This window comes from Arvicanthis niloticus, chromosome 10 (genome assembly GCF_011762505.2).
Source record: "Arvicanthis niloticus isolate mArvNil1 chromosome 10, mArvNil1.pat.X, whole genome shotgun sequence".
In the NCBI taxonomy this organism is placed as follows: domain Eukaryota; kingdom Metazoa; phylum Chordata; class Mammalia; order Rodentia; family Muridae; genus Arvicanthis; species Arvicanthis niloticus.
In genome coordinates this window covers 19,159,283-19,180,721 of record NC_047667.1, presented here as the reverse complement: position 1 = coordinate 19,180,721, position 21,439 = coordinate 19,159,283, and the positions used below count along the sequence as shown (strand labels likewise).

Below are 21,439 nucleotides of genomic sequence, written 5' to 3'. Positions count from 1 at the left end.
ACTAAATTCAGTCCTCATCTATTTCTCTCTTGGCTACAGAAGATTTTATAAATGTCATATTATAGCACAGGGTCTGGAGCCTACTCATAACCTGAAAAAATTAGAGGGCATATGAGATGAATTCCAAAGTCTCTAATAAATTTTAAATATTGTCTTTGTTTGGTACATCCATACTTATATCTTTTAAAAAATGACTTATATTACAACCGCTCAATTCTATAAAATTTTATTTTATATTTTTTATTTTGATTTGAAGCATATTTTAAAGTAAGAATAAGGGAATGCCAATACCACAGGCACCAAGATCAACAATTAATAAATGGGACCTCATGAGATTAAAATGTTCTGTAAGGCTAAAGACACTATCAATGGGACAAAATGGTAGCCTACAGAGGGGAAAATGATCTTCACCAACCCTACATCAGGCAGAGGACTAATATCTAAAATATATAAAGAACTCGAGAAATTAGACATCAACGAATCAAATAACCCAATTAAAAATGGGGCACAGAACTAAATGGAATTCTCAACATGAAATCCTTAGGAATCTCTAATACATGACAAGAAATGTTCAACATCTTTAGTCATCAAGGAAATTAAAATCACAAGAACTGTAAGATTCCACCTTATACCCATCAGAATGGTTAAGATCAAAGACTCAAGTGATAACACATGCTGTTCAGGTTGGGGAGCAAGGGGAATACTCTTTCATTTCTGATAGGAGTGTAAACTTGTACAATCATTTTGGAAATCAATGTGACAGATTCTTAGGGAATAGTTCTACCTCAAGACTCAGCAACACTACTCCTGGGTATATACCCAAAAGATGTTCCACCATACCACAAGGGAACTTGCTTAACTATCATTGTAACAGACTTATTCATAATAGCCAAAATAAAGTTCACACCCAACTGGAAACAGCCTAGATATCACTCAACTGAAGATAGATTTAAAAAAATATGGTACATTTACACAATAGAATACTACTTAGCTATTAAAAACAAAGACATCATGAATTTTGCAGGCAAATGGATGGAACTAAAAGGTTCTTCCCCCAACTCCTCCAGAAGTCTCCTAGAGCTCTATTTAACGTTTGGGTGTTTTGTAAGGCAGAACAATTTTTGGACTGCGTGAGTATAACCCAGTCTCAGAAAGACATGCATGGTATGTGCTCACTTACTAGTGAACTTTATTCATAAAGTCCAGGATAACCATGCTATAATCCACAGACCCAAAGAAGTTAAGTAACAAAGAAGGCACAAGGGAGGATACTTGGATATGACTCAGAAGGGGATATAAAATAGTCATCAAAGATGATGTAGGGAGAGAACTGGGTAGGATAATGGGAGAGGGTAAAAGAGGTAGGGATTAGGTAGAGAGACAGAGCAGGGTGGGAAAGGGGCAGAGATAGAGAATATAAATTGGTGAGGGAACAACTCTGAGATGAGCCTGAGACCTGGGAGGGGGAAGACTCCCAGGAATCTATAGGGTGATCCCAGCTTAGACTTCTAGCAGCTAGGGATATGGAGACTGAAGTGGCCACCTCCTGTAATCAAGTATGACTTCCAGTGGAGGGAGGGGGACACCAAACCACCCACAAAACCTTCATCCCAAAATTTGTCCTGCCTAAAAGATATACAAGAGTAAATACAGAGTATAAATTGAGAAAATGGCCAACCAAAGACTTGTCCAACTTGAGACCTACCCCATGGTAGAGAGCTAACTCCTGATGCTATTAATGATACCCTGCTATGCTTGGTATAGGAGCCTAGCATAATTGTCTTCTCAGAGGCTTCATCCAGCAGCTGATGGAAACAGATACAAAGATTCACACCCAAACATTAGACAGAGCTCTGGGAGACTTCTGGAGGAGTTGAGTGAAGGATTGAGGAAGCTGGAAGGGTTAAGGACATCACAAGAAGACCTACAAAACTAATTAAGAGGGACCGTGGGGGCTCACAGAAACTGAACCACTAACCAAAGAGAATGTGTGGTCTGGATCTAGGCACCTTCACATTTTTAGCAGATGTGCAGCTTGGTCTTCATGTGGGTCCCCTAACAATTGGAGCTAGGGTTGTGTCTGACTGTGTTGCCTACCTTTGGATCCCCTTCCCCAAGTTGGGCTACCTTGTCTAGCCTCAGTAGGAGAAGATGCACCTAGTCCTGGTGGGACTTGATATGCCAGGGTGGGTTGGTTCCCATGGACAGCTTCTCCTTTGAGGAGAAGGGGAGGGAGTAATGAGCAGATGGGTATGTAAAGGTAGGACTTGGAAGAGAGGAGGGAGGGGGCCTGTGACCAGGATGTAAATAAAGCAAGCAAGCAAACAAACTTAAGAAAAAGAAGGAGAAGGAGGAGGAGGAGGAGGAGGAGGAGGAGGAGGAGGAGGAGGAGGAGGAGGAGGAGGAGGAGAGAAGGAGAAGGAGAAGGAGAAGGAGAAGGAGAAGGAGAAGGAGAAGGAGAAGGAGAAGGAGAAGGAGAAGGAGAAGGAGAAGGAGAAGGAGAAGGAGAAGGAGAAGGAGAAGGAGAAGGAGAAGGAGAAGGAGAAGAAGAAGAAGAAGAAGAGCAACAACAACAAGAAGTTAATAATTGAGTCTGAACTGAAATCAGATTCAATAGCCACACTGTAGATAAACCCTGCTAGTTTAGGTCACAGTCTACCATGTCATGATAGCTTCTCTGAGCTCTGAGCAAACTGGAGGCCTCCCCTTGTCAGCAGGACTTTTCCCCTTCTCTGCCTAATTTTTGGAGCCTAACTCTTAATCTATACCTGAAGAATGTCACACTATCTTTGGCAAACCAAAGATTTTGGTTGTTCAAAGATTATCTACATGCTTACCTTCCTCTTTCCTGATAAGAACCTTCCAACAAGTACTTGGGATTCCCTGGTTGCCTCTCCATACAAATGAGCCATTTGCAGTACTTTAAACAACAGCCAATGCAACTTCATCCTAAAAAAAACCCTCCTTTCCACTCTCCAAAGTTCATATAAGGTCCTGTTCCTCCCCTAATAAAGTGCATGCCTACAAGCTTTAATATTCAAAGGGAGCTGTTTCACAAAAATCCTGAGACCCACCCCTCCCTCACCCACTAACTGCCCTCATTCCTGCAGACTGCATCCATTCCAGACTCTGCTTCATCCTTCCAGCCTGGTGTGCAGCAGCATCTGGACACCCTGAGGGAGGAAACGGAGGAAGCAGTACCACAGCTGGACCCCAACACACATACTGCAACATATCTTTTAATATATGAAAGAAATTATCTATGATGTTTGTGGGAAAATGGAGTTTGTAAATGAATATAGCAGGCTCACTATGGGGAGAAGTGTAATTCATTTGTTGTCTTCAGCAGATCTCAGCATTGAACATTGAGAGTGTATATTTACTTCCAGCTCTGCTATCAAAGATCCACTGGAGCAGAGCTACTTTTGTGAGGAATGATAGGAATGGTTTCTTTTAATTACATAACACCTCACAGTTGGGCAGTTGGAACATGCAGACAAAGGCTGCACCAATCACTGAGTCATTCGGGAGAGATGAGGTTCAGGTAGTCTAAGTTACCAACAAGTCATTCTATAGTGTCTCCCAAGACAATCCTCAGAGTGATGGAATGTTCTTACTTGGCGGTAGTGTTCTCCATGCAGAGAGAAATCAAACATATAAAACTGCTCTGAACCTTTCTGGATTCTAGAGTTGCTGTCGGTGAATAATACCTACTTTGACTGAGGGAGGTAAAAATCTAACTTCCTGCCAGTATCAGGGAAGCACAGGGTGGTTCTGCTAAGCCAAGTTTAAGGGCCCATTGCTTCACTACTTAGTGGTAGCAAATATTAAACCTATCCTTATTCCTTCAGAATTACATAATTCGAAGTAGTGTATTAGCGGAAGGCTTTAAGCTTTTATTCTAGATACTGTAAAGTATAAAAACACAAATCTAATAGATAAAAATGTCATCATGAGCATATGGTCCACAGCACAGGGCCAGGGATTCCATCATACAGGAGCAGAAAATTAAACAAAGAATGGCATCAAAGTGAGCAATGAGTGATAGAATACGCCCTAGTATTTTTATGAATGAAAAATAACACGCCCTGTGGTTTGGGAAGGAGACGACAAGGTCAACATTCTTGACGATATCATTGGACAAGTTCAGAGAATGCAGAAATGGAGCAGAAAGAGAATAAAACAAATTGCATTGTTTATGAAAAAGAAAGTAGGTTGGGTGGGATTCTAGGTGACAGGGGACAGCATACTCAGAGAAACACATTGACACTCCATGAAAGGCCATGGCTGCCACGGTAAGTGCAGTGCTCATCCTTTCGGTCATAGACCAACCGTAATAGGGAGCTACAAAGTTTGTTGTGTCAATGAAATAGAGCTTTAGAAGTCGAAAGATATAAGTTCAATATTAATATAAAACATAGCTTAAAGTTGAAAGTAAACATAAGATAACAATGTGTGAGAAGGTAAAGGAATGTTAGATAGGAGTGATCAGATGGTATGTAATAAATACTTTTGTAAAAAAAAAAAAAATTACCTTAGCGCTTTGCTGCTTCTTGCTAGTCTAGAATCCTTAAGCAGCCACAAAAACAAGGACATAGAACTCTGGACCCAGAACATGTCTTGTGAGAGCCCAGGTTCATTTCAGATCAGATGTAGTACTTCAAGTAAATAATACAGCCATTTGTTTCTTTTGTAATTGACTTGCAGAAGTGATGATATTTGAAGAGAAATAGGGAATAACAGTAGAAGTGTAGTCCAAAGCATATTTAGTAGCTGCTGCTGAGCTCTCCTATTTCCTATTGCTCTTCATCTGTGGTATTATTAGGTACAAAGATGATAATGTTAAAGAAATTCAAGGTTCCGAATCATCAGAGAGTACACCAATTGTTCAATTCAGCATACTATATTCTACTCAATAAGGCTGTGAAGTAGACCAATAAATTTTAAGCTATTTCTAAGAGCAAAGATTAAATTAGTAACTTTGTGTTAACCATAGCTTAAAATTTAATAATAAAGGCTTTTCATGTATCTTTGTGTAATCAGGAGTCAGGAAGACTGATTTCTCTTGAGAAAATGATACACCATTGTTTATTAGTTATATTTTATATTTAAGACATAATACATCAACTATTATTACTAGTTAGATGATTCTATATAAAATAGGTAAGGTACTATGACGTGCAAAGGCTTAATCTGGGATATATTAACAGAATCATTTTCAAATAATGTGGAAGACAAAGTACCCACTGGGGAGTAGCTATCTGTCCCCCAGTGTTGCTATTGCTTTTGTTTAAAAAGCACCTGATCAAAATGAAAGAACAAAGAGCTAAATACAGAACATCAATCACTTTTACTATGTCAATATTTCTTAGACATTCAAATCTGTTGATATCTTAGCTCATATCTGTATGGCTTTGTTTCCGTAAGGCAAAGGTAAGATTGGACCCCTGAGCTGACCTTCACCGCCAGCCATTGTTTTATTTGGACATGATAATGGGTTTTACTTGTGGTGGAAGTTGGGATTCCTGGGTGTTCTCACTCATCTTACTGTTCTGGTGTGTGAAGTGGTGCTAGGCAGGGAGGAGTTTAGCATCATAGAAAGCGGACAGAGTCATGTCATGTTTTATTAGCCTTGGGATCTTCTCTGATTTCACATAATAAAGTTAATCTCCTGCTGACATTTAACTTGCCTTTTTGCGGCCAAAATAATAAGATTCATTCTACAAGCAGGTGGAGAAAGCAATTGTTAAAACTGCAGAGGAAAAGGGGGAGCTTCAGCAAATGTAGTTCCTAACTTTCTATAAATCTCTTTGGAGAATAAGTCCAAATTCATGCATTAGGTACAAATAGCATATGAGAAACACAGGATTGCTGTCTCAAAATATCTTCCTTAGCTTACTGCCAAAGTACACAAGTATGAACCCCTATCTTAAGTGTCAATTTCTTATGGCATTTAAGAACTTCTAATAATATATCCTGCACAAGGTACTTTGGATAGCTCATCTAATTGAGTCCTGGTAAGAGTCCTGAAATGTAACCTCTATTGTGTGTGTATATAGAGAAGGAAATTAAGAAATGAGTACAGTCAGGATGACGACCAAGGCTCCAGCTCTTTCCGTTAAGCTCTCCTACTTTTCTACCTAACCTAGCATTTGAAATATGTCTTTTAGAAGCACATTATCCTGAGCAGACAAACATGTCGTGCTTAAAAGCTACATGTACTGTGATGGGACATGTTAGTTCAGAGGCTTCTCTAGACATGAGTTGGTGATGACAGGAGAGGTGGGGAGGTGGGCAGGCCTAATTAGGACAGCAGTGGGGTCAGATGCTTCCAGCAGGTAGAAACACTAAACTCTGGAAAACAAATGCAAGATGGAAAGAAAGGGGCATTTCCCCTCACTGTATACTTTATCATCTTACTGTTAGCTGGCTCTCATTAATGGAGGTTTGTTATGTATAACCTGGGCCTTGTATTTTGATACTAATTCCCCTTTCCTGTGAAGAGCTGCAGAGGAGTGAGTCATTACACAGGTGATTCCTAGTGAACCTTCCGACCATCTTAATTTGTAAAGTAAAGGCTGGAGCCAGTGATTAGGCAGAGGAAGGGGAGGTGGAGATATAAAAGTTGGTGGGAAGAGAGCAGGGGAAGGATGACTGGGGGACTACTGGAGGAAGACAATGGAGGAGGAAGAAGACAGAGATGATGGAGACAACTGGGGAGAGAAGAGAGAGAAGATGACTGGGGAGGAAAGAGAAGACAACTGAGAGGACAATTGGGAAGCAGGAGGTAGAAGGAAAAAAGTAGGGTCTGGAAAACCTTTAGGTTATAAGGGTCTCATAGCTGGGGAACAGGGTAGTGTAGGGGTATCTGCCCAATCTAGGCTTACAGAATATATTCATAATTACTGAGTTGTGTTTTCATTGACTGGTCCTATTAGGGTTGGAGATTTAAATATCTCCCACTACAGAGGCTGGAATTTGTTCTGAAGTGAGCAATAAGCATACATGAAGTCCCTTTTCATTGGCTGTAATAGCGAGTACATGGTTGTACCCTAACACAGCAGAAGAGGAGTTGGGGTTAAATGTGATGGATAGACTTAGAAATGGAGCTAATCAAGAAACTGCTGTGTCTCCTTTATTGAGATGCAAAGATGAGCTTGAACCAAGACTAGATTAGAAGTGATGTGTCTTTAAAAAGGAAGCAGGTTTTTGCAACTCTCAGACTCATCACTGATTGCTTAATAAAGTCAAGTAATAATCAAGGCACGTAGGACACTAGACACTTGTACATTAATCTTCTGGGAACCACTTAACTCATTTCTTTCTTTCCTTCATTTAATAGTAAAGTTGGGAATGCAAAAGTCTCCTAAATAAATCAGAATATAATTTCATTCAGTGTATCACAATCTTGGCCTAAGCTTTACCTTAGGCCTAACAAAGCATTCTATTCCTAGTGAGCCTTTGACCATTGATCATAGCAAACTTTAGCTCTCAGCCTGACAATAATGTTGAATCACCTCGGAAGAAGGAACCTCAACCGAAGCATTGTTCAGATCAGATTGGGCATATCTATGAGAGTTTTTTTCAAATTTCTCATAGTTTATAGAAGTACCCAGCCCACTGTGAGTGGTGCACACCCGGAAGATGGTACATGATGGCATAAGAAAGCAGGCTGAGCAAGCTAGAATGAACAAGCCAGCAAGTGCCATTCCTTCAGGGTCTCTGCTTCCATTTCTGCTACAGGTTCTTTGCTTGGTGTCCCCTGACGGTGGGCTGTAACCTGTAAGTCAAATCTTTATTTTTTCCACAAGTTGCTGTTGGTTATTATTTCATTTTGACAACTAGAACAGAAACTAACACTAGAGCGAGGTCTTGCTGTGGTGGACCTGGCCAACCACCTTGTTTTGGGAGAGAACTGTGGAAGTGTCTGGAATTTGGAGTTGAAAAAGCTGTTGAGTGCTCAGAGCTTAATGAGTTCTTGTGGGAGCTTGGAACATAAGAGTGCAGAGAGAAATTCAAACAACGGAGGCCTGGCTTATGAAGTTTCCAATGGAAGCGAACACTCTGTTTGTGTGATTTTGAATTAAGACTCTGGTTTCTGATCAGCAGAGGCTGAAGAACCAGCTGTAATTAGTAAGAAAGCAGAATAACTGAAGTGAAACTTTGCTTTACTGGGGCCATGGAAGCTACTTAGCTAGTGCTAAAAAAGCAGCTCATTAGCAAGAGGTCAGTATCATCAAGACAAAATCTTCAGAGAAGTATTTCCTCAGGGTCTGCACACAGAAGCTGTGGTCCAAAGAAGCCAAGGCTGTGTTTCAAGCTGGAGGCTAACACTGGCAATATGTAAAATTTTCTCAGATATTTGTTACTAAGGCATAAAGGGGTCATGGAGAGCAGCCAGCCCTTGGCTCTGTGTTTCAGGATCAGAGCTTCTCTGAAGGGACAATAGGAAAGACCATTACTTAAGGTGAAGCTTCAGTTGGAGTGGCGTACCTAGGATGTTGAAGATTTCAGGAATTTAGGATATCCAGAAAGAACAGGAGCAGGCATGGTAATTGTCTTGTCTGAGCCTTTGAGGCAAACTGTGTGTGCTGCAGATGACCGAGCAAGAGAGATAGTGTTGCCTAAGCCCACTGGAGCCCAGAAAATCATGAATGAGTTCTTGATGCCAGACACTGAGCTCTGTGGGTTTTGCTTTGATTTAACTCTGCTATAGTACTTCTTTTGTAGAATGAGAAAATAAGTAGTTTATTTTGGATTTTACAAGAGTCCACAGATAGTTGATTGGACTTTAAAAGAACACTTGGACATTTAAAGTGTTGAAAATTGTAGACTATGGAGTTGTTAAAGTTGGATCTCATTTTATATGTGAAATTATCATGAGATCATTGCAACAAACAAAAGAGAAAAATTGTGGTTTGACTTATGTTTGTGATGTGTTTTTCTGTCAAAGTTGACAAGGAATGAAATGTCATAATTAGCTTTAGCTGACAACTTGACAGAAACCTAGAATCACCATCAAAGGGGAACCTCAACTGAAGACATAACTTAATTAGATTGGCCTATGGGCATGATTTTGACTCCTTTTCTTAATTTCTAATTGATGTAGACATTTCTAGAATACTGAGATATTCTAGAAATACACCATTATGGGACTGAAAGGTAGCTGAGCAACCTAGAGGAAACAGGCCAATGAGCAGCTTTCCTCTGTGGTCTCTGCTTTGATTTCTCTTACAAGTTTCTGCCTTGACTGTATTTGATGATGGACTGTAACCTTTGAGCCAAGGAAACCCTTTTCCTCATCTAAGATGCTTTTGGGCCATGTCTCATCACAGGAACAGATAGCCAATTACAATACCAGCCATCACCCAAATCTTCACCACACAATAGCCAAGTAGTGGTGTATATATTTAAAAAGAAAAGAATCACAGGCAACAGTTGAGTACATTGTCTGACATCACCTACAAACACTTAACATTTCATGTGTCTCCCTGGGTTCCTATATCATGAGTCCAGGTCAACAGAAAAAAATGTGGAACTGAAAAAAAGATTTTCTAAAAGGTAACCATGTCTTTAATTATTGATATGTTTCCATCATCAATTCACAAAGAAATATGAACATGCTTTCTTTTTCTCACTCCTAACTTTTCCTCTTCTTAAAACTGACTAGGGAGGGGAAATGACTGTGGATTTAGGCAATTGAATAAGGTGGGTGTATAGTGGCTGGACTGAATTAAGTACAAAACCTCTTGCTTTTTGAGTATCTATATATCTATATCTATATCTATATCTATATCTATATCTATATCTATATATCTATATATCTATATATCTATATATCTATATGAAATTGTCTGACTACAATGTGATAGGATTTTTTTAAATTTTATCTTATTATATTTTTAAAACATGGATGAACAAATGAATGTGAGCTTAGCCATTAGGGTAAAGGTTAACAACTGAACTGTCACTTACACCTGCTGGGAGAGGGAAAATCAGTTCTCTCCAATGGAGTAGCAATGAATACATCAAACACTCCAGGGCAGATCTCATGTTTAGGAGTAGTTGACCAAAAATAATGGACTCCATAGGTCTCCCTAGATTCTTTTGTTGTTGTTACACGTGCTTATATTTGTTTACAACTTGGTGGAGGTTTTTGTTTTGGGGTGATATTGTATTTTGTTTCCTACATTTTGGGCATTTTGTTGTTGCATTGGTTTTCTCATTTGCTTGTTGAGAAAATCTTGAAGTTGAGTAGGTAGGCAGGAAGAGAAGATCTGGAAAAGCTTCTGAAAGGAAATGAATATAATCAAAATATATCTAAATTTAAAATTGGTTTGAAATAATAAATTAAAAAGAAAGATATATGATAAAAAAACTAAAAGAAAAAAGTGAAATAAAAGCAAGTAAGCCTCAGGTAAACGATGGATCTCTTGGAATGATGCACACTGACTCAGGGATTCAGCACCTGTGAGAAACGTAGCTCCATGGTGGAGAGCAGGTCAGACAACGGGATGGCGAGTGTGATAGTGCTGTGTGTGGAGGTTTCTGTTCTTTCATCTCAATTTTGCTATGACATAAACTTGGCCTAAACATCTACTTAAAACATAAATAAAAATTAACAATAATTACATGTCTAAAACACAAGGAAATTTCAAACAAATGATTCAACTCTATGTCTCAAGAAACTATAAATGCAGGGGAAACAAAATTAAGAGAAGGAAGAAGAATTGCCAACATGTTTGAGATATAAAAGAAATTGGAAAGTTCTTGTGCATAATGCCTTATTAAGATGAGGAGGCTGAAGGGCATCCAAACTGAAGAAAGAAAGAGATAATGTAAGGGTTGCATGATCTCAGAGATTAGAAAACCCTCAAGACCATTAGAACCAGTTAATTAGAACTCAAAACAACATTTGGACAGTATAGACACAACCAAAACAGCAGCATTTTTACAACCCAGCAGAATGTTACATAAAAAGAAATTTAGAAAGCAAACTCGCTTACAAGGATAAGTTCAGCCAAAGATGTCTATGATCACAAAACATTGATGAAAAAAAATCCAAAGATGAAACACAGAAAATGAAAAGATACCCATGTTCATGGAAGAGAAACATTAGATCTGGTAAATGGTTCATACTATCAAGGTAGAATACAGATGGGAAATGATCCTTATCACAATAATAATGCCATTCCTCGTGGAGCTAGGGTAAAGGTCTTAAAGCTAAAAGCCTGAAGTGGGAATATCTTTATTATTTGTCATTGTTGATTTCACAACATATTCCAGAGGTACAACCATAAAACAATAGAATACTGGCATAAAGACAGACACACATAGTTCAAAAACACAGTCGGGCATTTGCAGCCAATCAAATTTGACAAAGGTGTTAAGACCTGGACAGTGAAGGCTCCAGAAAAGTCTTTGTGGGTGACCCTAGCTGAGATTTTTACCAGGGGGGATATGAAGACTGAAGTGGCCACTTCCTGTAGCCAGGAAGGACTTCCAGTGGTGGGAGAGTTATAAAAACCCACCCAGAAAACCTTTGACCCAAAATTTGTCTTGCCTACAAAATACACAGAGACAAAGATAAAGTAGAGACTGAGAGAATGGCCAACCAATGACTGGCCCTACTTAAGACCCACCCCATGGGAGAGAGTCAATCCCTGACACTATTAATGATACTCTGCAATGCTTGCAGACAGAAACCTAGTGTAATTGTCTCCTGAGAGGAATAGAAACCAATGCAGCGATCCACAGCCAAATATCGGGCGGAACTCAAGGAGTCTTGTGAAAGAGTGGAGGATAAAACTGAGTGAACCAGAGGAGGCAAGGACACCACAAGAAGACCTTCAGAGTCAACTAACTTGGGGCCATGGGAGCTCACAGAGTCTGAACCGCCACCAACCATAGAAAATGCAGGGAGTGGACCTAGGATACCTCCATATTGGTAGCATATGTGTAGCTTGGTCTTCTGTGGGTCCATTAGCAATTGGAGCCAGGGCTGTCTCTGACCATCTTCCTTTAACTGAACAGCTGGGTTCAGCCTCAGTGGTAAAGGATGGGATTCGTCCTGTTGGTCCCAGGGTGAGGTGGAATCAGGAGGAGGCTCCCCTTTCTCTGAGGAGAAAGGCAGTGAACAATGGGGTAAGGGACTTATCTGGGTGGGACTGGAAGGAGAGAAGGGAAGAGCTGAGATTAGGATGTAAAGTGAGTAAATAAATTAATGTAAAAACAATGGACTGGATAAAAGTCTTTTCAATACATGGTGGGGATAAAACTGGATATCTATATGCAGAAGAATGAAACTAGACAACCACCAGTCAGTTATAAAATCACCTCATTTGCATATAGACTAACATGTATAAATTATTACAAGCTGGAAAATATGGAGAAGTGCTTCAGGATATTGAAATGAATGTGATTCTTTAAAAAGAACATCCCAAAGTCATGGGGCAAAAGGGAAAAAGGAGAATAACAATAAAATAAAAGTTAACATGCAGCAAAGTAATAATAATCAGTATAAAATGAAACCCAAGAATGAGAGAAAATATTAGCAGCCTAAACACTCAAAAGCTTTAGTGTTTAGAATATATAAAAAGGATAATAAAAATTATCAATGAAGATATAATTTAGAAATGGGTAATAGATATAAACATTTCCCCAAAGAAGTCATTGTCAACAAATCTATGTAAAGGTGTTCAACATCATAATTCAGCATACAAATGGAAGTCAAAACCATTTACCTCCTTGGTTCCAAATGATGAATATCAAAAAGATCCAAGAGAGTAAGTTCTAGCTAGCATACTGAGAAAAGGGAAGACCTGTACACTGTTCATAGGAATGGAAATCAATGTAGCCATTATGCAGCTGCAGGTTCTTTAGAATACAGCATGGATGTTCCTTAGGAAGTGGCAAATAGAACATCCATGAGATCCAGCAACTCACTATTAGGTATTAATCAGAAGGAAATTAAATAAAGATGACCAAGAGACATGGTGTATAGCATCACCCAAGAGATGAAAACACCCTAGATGTGCATCAGTTTGACAAACTGAAAAAGAGAAAAAGAAAATATGACAATACACTATTCAGCCATAAAAACCATAGCTGTGACCAGAGACAACTGTGTAAATAAGGAGCACTGGGTACAGAGAGGTAAGTACTGCATGATCTCACTGGGACAAAGTGTAAAACTATTGACACCATTGAAGGTGAGAGTGGAGTGGTCACCAGGGCCTGGGAAAGTTTCTGAATCACAGGGTTAGGTAGGAGCAGGAAGTGCTAGTGTGCTAAAGCACACAAGGATGCTCAGGATAGCTATTGTGTGTTGTGTATCTAAAAGGGGCAGAACAGAAGATTTTACATGCTTTAACTTAAAGAGGTGACATTTGGAAAAATACATATATTTAACCCGACTATATTACAAATCTTGAAAGTATCATCCCATGCTCATAAATATGTACTCTTTTACCTTTTATGTATTGGTTAAAATAAAAATTATAAGTAAATATAAATTTGGAAAACAAAACAAGTATTTGTGTATTTTTACAACAAAGAAAAGATTGATTTTTTTAAAAAAGAAGATAGATATACTTAACCTAATTAGCCATTACATTGTACATGCGAGTATCCAAAGATCATGTGGTTGGTACTGCAGCAATGTACATCATTTGTATGTTTTAATGAATCAGTTAATTTTATTTAATATAAGTATATAGCAATTGAAATAAAATTATAAAAGTAAAGTCTTCTTAACAACAAATTGTACTGGTTTGTATTCTCTTGCTGTGATAAACACCATGGCCCAGAGCAACCTGGGAAGAGTGATTTATTTTAAAATACAGGCTATGGTGATCATTGTGAGGCCAAGGCAGGCACACAAAGTAGAAGCCAATGGAGACACAGTACTTACTAGTTTGCTCCACAGGCTGATGCTAATCCAGTTTTCTTATACAACAAAAGTTCCAGTGTCCAGGGGTGGCATGGGGTAGAGTGGGCTGAGCACTCCCACATCATTAATAAATAAGACAATACCCTCTAGACATGGCCACAGGCCAGTCTGATGGAGGCAATTACTAACTGAAATTCTCTCTTTTGACAGTCAAGATTAGTCATCACACAGATAGGGAAAATTTCATAACTTTAAATCATCTTATTTTCTAATATCAATAAAACATAATTTAAAATGCATAGAAGAATATGGGGCCTTATTAGAGCAGGGGTCAGTTTGAAGGGGTCATAAGACAAGGAGGAGAGAGAGACTGGAGTCTCAGTACAGAATATGTATAAAGGGCCTGTGGTGAAACCCATTACTCTGTATAATTATTAAAAAATAGGCATGCATGTATACTTATTTTTTGTTTATTTTTGTTTATTTACAGAAAAATGTCAATATAAAACAATTCAAATGTACCTTTTATGTCACCTATTGAAAAGAAGGGTCTGCAAAATCATTTTTTTTTTTACTTTCATGACATAAAATTGTTGCCCTTCATTGGCACATGAAGGTATCCTTTGACTGCTGACTGGTTCCTAGTGGTCAAATGCCATGGGCAGAACATCCACATTTTTTACTGTATTTAGTTACACCACCAATAATGTCTTCATTCTTGCGAGCTGCCTCTAATTGTATTGTTTGTTCGATATATTCACATTGCTTCTCACAGAAACTGAAATTATCATTGATTTCTCAGATGGATTTTTCTAGTGAATTGCCAGTGTTCTTGAGTTGTTCAAATGTTTCCACTATGTGATACCCCATAAAGTTGAAATGAAGGTTGCTTTGTAGACTGCAATCATTGGGATACACGTGGCTGAGAGGAAGACAGTTATGAAAGGAATGATTTTCCCTTGAACTGTGGATCAAGGACTCAGACTAGAAAAGTAGAAAAACATTTCATTTCATGTCAAGAATATATTTAGAACTTGCTTGTACATGTGGCCATAATAATGCCCAGGAATAATGCTGGGCTCTGATCAGAACTTTCTGTTTTTAACCATCCACATCATGACTAACCTGCACTAGGAACATAGACCTCATCATTTAAAAGCTACCGTAAGACATTTTAGGCAATGCATTTGATTTACAATTAATACACATAGATCATAAAAGTGAAACTTAAATCCAAACCACTTATGGTCACAGTTTATAAACACTGAAGAAAGCTTTATTAACCATTCTGTTGGTTATAAGATTGTGTATTCCAACATTTTCCCAATAAAAGTAAATAATTAATGTTTTTTTTTTTTTTTTTTTTTTTTTTTTTTTTTTTTTGTTTTTTTTTTTTTTTTTTGTTACAGAAGAAGTTGAACTACATGGTAGGAAAAAAAATACTTTCTTCTATAAGTTTTAACCATTTCAAATTTAATTCTAGTTTGGTTTGAGGTTCTTCCCTTAGGGCAAGACACCTGCATGGCTGGTTAATTTGTATCAAGTTGACACAAATAAAATCACTTGGGCAGAAGAAACCTTCATTGAATACTTGCCTCCATTGGCCTTTGAACACATCTGTATAGGCATTTTCTTGATTAGTGGTTGATGTGGAGGACCCAGCACACCTCACAGTGCCACTCCTGGGCAGGTGGTTCTGGGCTGTATGAGCAAGCCATGGGTAGCAAGCAAGTATGCAGTGTTCCTCTTTGTTCCTCTTCAGGTCTGCATCTGTTCCTTCCTCAAGTTGCTTCTACAATTGAAGTGTTCTGCTTTAGTTCCTTCCTCAAGCTACTTTCCCTGGCTTCCCTAGATGATGGAGTATAACTCTAAGATAAAATAAATCCTTTCCTCTCCTGATTTCTTATGGTCATGGTATTTCTCATAGCAACAGAGCAGACAACAAATACAATAGATGAGCATCATCTAAGAAATGGCCAGAGCATGGCTTAGTTTCACCTCAGAAGGCTACCAAATCTGTGTAACATACTAAGGTCATGTACATATATATGCATGGAAAGGAAGCAGACACAATTGAAGGGATAATATCTTGTGCACTGTATAAGAGAACCACTTGTCAATAAAGTACTGTACTGCCTATAGCAAGGCTTAAAAGAATAGAAGGTGGGACATCTTCCAGCAAGATAAGAATTCTGGGAAGGAGTCAGGCACAAGGGGTTGGAGTATTCATCACTGAAACAAGGAGTACGTTGGATGTATGAAACTGAGGAAAGGTAACCAGCCATGTGGCAGACATAGTCTAATATAAACAGGTTAACTGAATTATGAGGTAGTTGGGGAACAAGCCTGGCTTAAGGTCTAGGCATTAATTCATAAATGAATAAGCCTCCAGTTCATTATTCAGGATCTGGGGCAGATGCAGAACAGACTAAATGGTTATATACAATCAAAAATCGGAATGCTGAAACAACATTTTCTGAGTCAACAGCAATTCTCCCTCTAATGTGAAAATCATTCATTGAAAGGTCTGTATTTTAAAAGCAATGGATAAAGTTACATGTAAGTCCAGTCTTAAAGATTTTCTTATATATTAATGGCTTAAAGCTCAATATGCTTTTACTGTAGATAACCCATATATTCTTCTATATAAACAATACATATACAATCTGTTATATGTAATGAATTTAATATGTGTGTGTTTTACATATCCAAATAGCTATGTACAAGTTGGAAGATCATAACTAGTTAATGACATTTACTTTACTTCACAACATATATAATGTATAAAATTTGTTTTAAAGCTTTTGTTAGTTGAAATGCTATACTTTTTTATTTCCACCTCACTCTGTCCAGTTTTGGGTATTTTGTTGTAGTTCAAATCTAAATACTCAACTATTTATCAAGAATCTAAAGCCAAATGCCTTAAGGAAACTCTACCTAAACATGCCTACAACTAAGCCCATGATCCTGTCCCGCCCTTGAGGTAAACTCTGTCCACTAATGGCATTATCCTTGCTACCACCTAAGTTTGAGAAATGATTCCTCTTTAGCACTCTCTGTCTCAAGTTTTAATTCAAAAGTGTGTCCTGTAAATTCTATAAAGTTACTCCATAGTCTGCAGCTACTGTTGCTGACGACACTGCCCCGTGGCTTCCTATCTTTATGTCGTCTCGTGAATCACAGTCCTTTTGACCATTTTCTATTTATTAGAGTCCTGCAAGCTCAGCTGATTTTTTTACTCCCATGAAATCTCCTCTAGCTTCATTGGCTAGAATTAGTTGCTCTGTCTTGGCATCTCTACAAGTCCTTCTACTAAATTAATGAGCAAATAGATAGGAGTCAGAATTCAGTGGGGCACAGATGTTATGGTTGTGTCTTGAGAGATAAGGCCAAATCATACTCACTTCTGAATGTTTCTGGCACTTTGCCCAGCACCCTTAATGATTGATGGGTATTTCTGTTTCCGAATAACCTGGATCACTAATGAGTAAGAGATAGCTAAGAATCTGAATAAAAACGCTCTTGCAATTTGTCCTATATTCATGACTTTTGAGCTATGCCACATTGTCCACTCTGTAAACTCTGAAAATCACTTTGCTTACCCTTTAAAAGTAGTGTATGACAGTAGCTTCTACTTCAAGTATGATGCCAGAATTAAAATGAACAATGTCTATAAGTAGCCTATTCATTATCTTGAAGTTTCAATAATATTATGTCAATGAGAGTCACCAGAATACTGGGATAACTAGTATCTTTGATGACTGACAGCCAGCAAGTGAGGAGCTGCCTAGCATGATAAACATTCTCAGTCTTTTCTAGTAATAACCTTCCGGTCATCAATATGTTTGCTAAAACAGCAGCATGCAAGTTGGTGACATACAAACATCTATAGCTAATCATTTATATCTAAGCTGCCACCTCTTGTTGTTCTCCTCTTACTGAATCTGTTCTTTGCTCTATACAAAACTGAGGAGTTGGAATACAAGCAGAGCAGAAAGTTTTTTCTAAATTGTATATAAATTGAAAAGAAAAAAGTAATAATCTTACTAAAGCTGAAGTACTGCCCAAGGTAAAAATATGGTGACCCCTCAGTGTCTGCTGGGCCTTTTTTGCTAGGAGTTTTCATAGGACTAGTCATATTTAAAAATGCACTTAAGAACCCCAAGACTAAGTACTATCTATGTGAATGTGTTTCAAACTGTTTTTAATACACCACGTGTGATGACTCAATAGAAATTCTATGAGCAAACATATTTAGAGAACACAAAATACCATATCTTTCCTTCCTCTTTGAAGTTCATAGTTTGTATTAGTTTATGAAAACAATAAATTCCACAGTAGCCCTGACAATTTGCAATACAGAAATGTAAATATAAGCATTTTCCTATGTGCTTAATAATATCATGTTTTGAGTTAATACACAAATATAGATGAAAGGTTGGCCTGGATAATAACTAATGGGGTTAACAGCCAAAAAAAGGCTAGATGAACTAAGGATCTCACAGAATATTGTTTCCAGGAATCCAAAGGAACCAGGATATGCAGGTTCACAGGCATCATGCCTGAGACACTTTGAATGCAAGGTCTGGAAGGATCTCTTGTGTTACTTTTGTGATGTCTGAAACTGGTCATGTATCAGAGGTAGAGAAGTAAGGCAAAATGTAGCACCCAAACCACATTTAGACTAATGTTTGTTTTACAAATAAAATTTTATTATAACAGAGGCATGCCCATTAATTTAACTCAGAGTTAACAGCTGCTTTTGCAGCATAGGAACAGAACTATGCAGTCATGACAGCAAGTAAGTAGCAATACATAAAATATTTCCTTTCTGCTCCTTTGTCAAATCAGGTTAGTAATCCTAAATTTTAAGAATATTCTTTTATCTAAAAATCAGAGGACAGTTTTCTATGAGCAATCTTAGAGAAGATGTTAGCCATAATAATTCAGTCTAGAAAATGTATACCTTATAACCTTATCTAATGCCAGGACAGATCCTTGGGACTGTCATAGATATGAAAGTGAAACACTGAAAGTTGACATTTCCCTGTGAGCTTGGAAAGGCATGGTGGGAAGTAAAATTCAGAGTTGCATGTATATGTCTATTTATATTAATATAGAAACATATTCCAGACTGGATGAGCTATAAGATATCAACAGTTTAATTGCAGGAGTTCTGAAGAGTAGGAGTCCAAGACCAAGATGCCAGATGGCCTGGGTCTGAAGACAGGTGTTTTCTGTGCTACATCTTCAAGCCAGCTTCAAGGGACAAATGTGTGTCTTCACATGTGACAGAAGGGACAGAAAGGTGACCTATTCTGTGAGGTACTGACCCCATTCCTGAGCATCCTATGCTCATAGATCACTAACTTTATATGGTATCCAACTTCCTAAAACTGGTGTGCTTTGGACCAAGATCCAGCACAAATGCTGACCAAGTCAAAAACCTTCAAAACTCAGCATGTAAGCATTTTAATTACTTTAAAATTCTGGCTGATTTTTAAAGCACTTATGAAGTTTTCTTTTAAAAACCATCCAGAGACTTTCTTTGGTCCTTCTCACGGTTAAACTTTTAATCTGGTTAATTATTAATGTACTTAAATTCAGCCTCTTCAGAACACTAATGAAAAATCTCTATTTGAATTATAATTAATTGGGAGGTTCTTGAAACATGCAATTTAGCTTAATCAAAAGTGAAAATTCTCATCTTTTTTCAATAAAGACAGAACTTCAATGTAATTGCTCAAACTGCAGAACACTCTACATGTAAATTTAATAAAATAATCTCATATGTTCAGCTCATTTTAAAAATTGAGTGGTAGAATTTGATGAGAACTACATGGGTACCTTGCTAAATGTCTTAGGTCAAATTACAAAGTGGCATAATATACTGTAAATCAAAATAAGTTCTCCACAACATCAAAATATAAGTGTGGAAATATTGAAAAAATAGCTACAACTTAAAATTCTGATGGAAGTATGTTTTCCATATATACATTCTTTGTAGAGTTGATCATGGTGGTCTAACATATGCTGTGTTTTTTCCAGATATTGAAAGGCATTATAAAAAATATGCTAAAAGTGGGAAACATGAAGACTTAACACTACGTCTGTACCTAAGCATATACCAATCAAATTACTGATGTGACTGCTTGGTGGAAACATGACAGGAAAGCACATGCCTTTATTCCCAAACATAGACGACACTAGCCTTTCAGAGAAAACTCATTTATTTTTGGACTGCCTGGAAAAGAAACCACAATTCCAGAGAAATTCATGATTGGATAGAATTGTGAATGAACCCACAGTAGTGAATAAAATAGTATATAAGTAATTTATGTATTCATTAACCTTATAATACTGCCTATCATTTATAAAAGATTGCTAATATGAAATAGACTTCTGGGTATAATCTTATCTACTGCCTTTTCTGATAATATAAATGCTTTTCTCACCATTGTTGATGAAGTTGTTGGGATTCTGAGAGTTTAATCTAGCTTAGGATTCAATTAATTAATATCTATATGATTAAAAACTTAAGGCTGTAAGACTAGGTCTTTATAATTATGCCACTAAAACCACAATGGAGAAATGCATTGATAAAAGGCAATTTAAATATGGATGAAATATTTACTTTCTAAAAGTCTATCAGTGTCTCTATATTGTAATGCCCTGGATTAAAGTGATGCTAAGGTAGTGAGAAGGTAAAGAAATACACTTCTTTGTATTAGAAATAGCTACCTCCCACTTTCTGGCAAAGTTCAGATGATGGCAAAATTTTTATACTGGGGGAGGGTGTGGATGAAATAGAGATTACTATCCAGGCAGGCTCTACAGAGGAAAATAGAAGGAATATTTCAGTGTAAAGGGAATATTAATCAAATCCAAGAAGACATAAGGAATAGACAATCCCAAAACAGTTGACCAAAAGAGGTCTGGGACAACACTACCAAAACAACAAAATAAATAATGAACATTCTTTAACAAGAACTCTCAACATTACCAGTCTCAACCCTCCAATAAAAAGATATAAACTAATAGACTGGATTAAAAAACAGGATTCACCTTTCTGCTTTCTTTGAGAAACACAATTCACAATCAAGGATAGACACCACTTTAGAGTAAAAGTGTAGAGAAGGCATTGAAAGCAAATGAAACTAAGGAGCAAGTAGTCAGTTTTTCTAATATTTAACAAAATAGACTTCAAACAAAAACAAGTCAGAAGAGTTATGGAAGAAAACTACATACTCAGAGAAAAAACAATCCATTAAGAAGATACTACACTGTGGATCTTTACACATCAAGTAGAGGGTCACCCAGTTTCATTAAAAAAACACTATTAGATCTGAAAATTATATTTTGATCCTAACACAGTGACAATAGGTAACATCAGTATCCCACTCTTACCAACAGCTAGGGTCTAGACATAAAATAAACAGAGAACATATGGAGTTAAATAATATAAATCAATGAACCTAATAGACATCTATAGATCATTCAATCCAAACACTAAACAATATACTTTCTTCTCAAAAGCTCATGTGATGT

At 37.6% G+C, this 21,439-nt stretch overlaps 1 protein-coding gene across 1 annotated transcript in view; it reads right to left on the bottom strand.

Moving 5' to 3' along the window:
* The window catches only part of Thsd7b (thrombospondin type 1 domain containing 7B), an 839,715-nt gene that overhangs the window by 161,300 nt on the left and 656,976 nt on the right, over positions 1-21,439 (bottom strand). The window lies entirely within an intron of this gene.